Source organism: Ptychodera flava, chromosome 20, assembly GCF_041260155.1.
Source record: "Ptychodera flava strain L36383 chromosome 20, AS_Pfla_20210202, whole genome shotgun sequence".
NCBI classification, from domain to species: domain Eukaryota; kingdom Metazoa; phylum Hemichordata; class Enteropneusta; family Ptychoderidae; genus Ptychodera; species Ptychodera flava.
Genome location: NC_091947.1, coordinates 18,014,448 through 18,017,642, shown reverse-complemented (window position 1 = coordinate 18,017,642; position 3,195 = coordinate 18,014,448).

Sequence of the window (3,195 nt, the reverse complement as noted above, 5' to 3'; positions counted from 1 at the left end):
CTTTAAGGGCTCAGACTCAATAATTTATCCAATATTTCAACTCAGACACTTTATATACCATTTGCCCAGTATTTTCACAGAGTTGGCAATTGGTTGGATGTTGAACATGACTTTGTCAGCTGTATTGATACAACAGCCAAAAATCTGACAGAGCTAGATAAGCTGTTATTTCCCATTGGCTCTTTAACCCTTACACTACCATGGTTTGGCCCATACCATTATTATCATCAGCGATTGTGGACCTGTTTACAGAGAATTGGGGATGAACAGATTAATGACCATTGCAATGTGAGATACATGCTGATTCAGGCGTTTTACAATACCAAGAAATCAGCCCACACTAGTCACTGGTGGCATTTCATAGCATTCAAATGAGCTCAGTCCTCACAATTTTCAAAAAATATGACCAGCAAACTGAACGAAGAAAAGTTCAGAATGATTGAAACTTTGTGATTGTCTACAAAAAAAATCCTGTGACACCATTGCCCTTTAATGTAGAACGCACCTTTGGGACAGATATAGTCAGACTCTAAAATTTCAACAATTCTTTTCTGATCTATCACATGTGGGGGCTCATTTTAAAGCTCTTGCAGAAAAAAAAAACTTTTACCATCTTAGTTTTTCAAAAATCCTAAATTTAATTTTCCCCCATAGAGTTAACACAGGAATGGCGGCCATTTTGAATTTCAAATATTGCAAATTGGTGGGTAATTTGTTTCGCTACTTCCAAACTTTGCATGTTGACCCCTGACTTTTATTGTTGATTTGGTAAGAATGAATGGTTGAAAGTTTCATTCAGGAAAGTTTGAGCATAAGTTTAAGTCGAGGCACATACCACCTTAAGTCCTGAATCAAGGGGTCAAAGAGTTCATAAAACTTTACAAGTGATGAACTTTTGATAACTTTTGATAACAATTTCATTATTTTTGTTCTCTTATAAAATAGTTTATTCATCTCCTTAAAGTATGTTAAAATACAGAGTATTAGCCTTGCCAACACATGTACAATGCAATATTACTGTATGAAATGTTATCCGACAAATGAGCTCTATTCTGGATCCTTGTATCGTCATCTGAACTTTCAAAACGATTTTCAAGACAATCCATACAGCGGGACACAGTTTTTCAGCAATTCGGAAGATAATTTCTGAGTACAGGTCAAGTTTCTTTTCCGAGCTCTGCTATATCCTACACCTAAGTTCACGGTCAAAAGTCAAAATCAACCAGAGTATACTCGTTTAGTCACATTCTCTCATCGATATACCAGCCCCAGACTGATAAAACAAAGTGTGTTTGAGGCAATTTAACGAAGTCAACACAATGTACACCGTAGGCCGGCTGATCAAAGCTCACTGATTGACACCTAGTGCCGAGTGAGAGCTATTGAATCACGCGAAACTTGAACTCAACTGTGAAGGTCGTGTACTTAATCTATTGCCATGACAATCCCATTGATAATATTTGAGAAGGGAAGGCGCGGGCGGCGCGGTGTCACAGAGAAAGAGGAAAATACTTTACCTCGTTGATTTTTCAAGTAGATTGTCAGTTTCCATAGTGCCCATAAACAGCAACGTTCAGAGGAAACGCTCTTCCCACAGGTATTCGACTCAATGCAAAGCAAACTGTTCACAGTGCACTACTAAAAGTTTGGTAGATTTTGTCTGCGCAAAAATAACGTAAATTAAGACTACATATTACAGCTGTGCCAATTGACTCACTTTTCCAAATTTGCTTAGGTTTATGAAATATCTTTATTTATTAAATGCCTGGTGTAAAATTTGTCAGTACAATATAACTTGTCAATCGACCTGTTTGTATGTATAAAATGTACAATGTCCTTGTCAATAATCAACTTTTAATTTGCGTCCGGACCGGCATACATTTGCCAACAATAACATTTCATTTTGTGTACGATGCTTTTGTAATTATCATACTTTGTATTTCAACATACTCTACAGAGAAAAAGAACAGAATGAAAACTATCAAAAATTACAGCTGTGATCCCTTCAGTAGATGATGCAGACTTGCGGGCAAATTATGAAATGGCAAAACATTAATGAAGGTAGACGCACAGGTGCATACTACAGAGACACTGGCAACTCCAGGCACCAGGGGGTAGACGACAGGGTCCTCGAGCTCCGGTGATGATGGTGATCAAACATTTAAAAATGAAGGAAAATGTATTTGGACTCAGTAAAGTTGTTGTTGTTGTTGTTGTTGTTATTGTTGTTGTTTTTGTAGTTGATAGTATTTTCAGAAAAGGACAAATTATGCGCTGCAAAATTCAATACAGCCTCACTGTACACATGGAGGTAAGCTGCCTCCATGCTATACACATGCGCTGCAAAATTCAATACAGCGATATTGATGATGATGATGATTAAATATTTAAAAATGGAGAAAAATAAAAATATATTGGACTCTGTAAATTTGTTGCTGTTGATGTTTTTATTATTGTTGTTGTTGTTGTTGATAGTATTTGCAGAAAAGAACAAAGTATGAGCTGCGAAATTCGATACAGCCTTACTATACTATGCGCTGCAAATTCATTACAGCCTGTGCGTTGCCGCCCAACTATACTATGGCCTATGCGTTGCAAATTCAATACAGCCTAACTATACATGTGCGTTGCCGCCTAACTATACTATGCGTTGCAAATTCAATACAGCCTAACTATACATGTGCGTTGCCGCCTAACTATACTATGCGTTGCAAATTCAATACAGCCTAACATTACCCAAGGGTTGTCACTTCATTGCCACACACTTTTTTTTCAATCGCCAAAAATGCACCTAGCAAGCATCGAAATCGGTAAAATTCGACGTAGGGTCAAAGCACATTGGTCCTTCTCAATCATACTCAAACATGTTTACCTCTTACCGATGAAAGTCGAGAAATCAGCAGGTTTTTCAACGCATCTTGTCGTCTCTCACATTCCAGATTTAAAAGACCGCGCGGTACATTAAGTCAAGTGGGCGCATTTCAAATCGAACCAATAGCTGAGCCCGTACTGAATGAATGGGCCCGACGTGAAAACCCGCAGTAACGTAAGTTTCTCACGTCTTTGGAAAGAACTTTCTCTTGCTATGGGTGAACTGCAACTGTTAAAGTTACCAGAATTTCATACGCAGACAGTGTCACCCATAGTCTTCAAAGACGTAAGAAACTTACGTTACTGCCAGGTTTTCACGCTGGG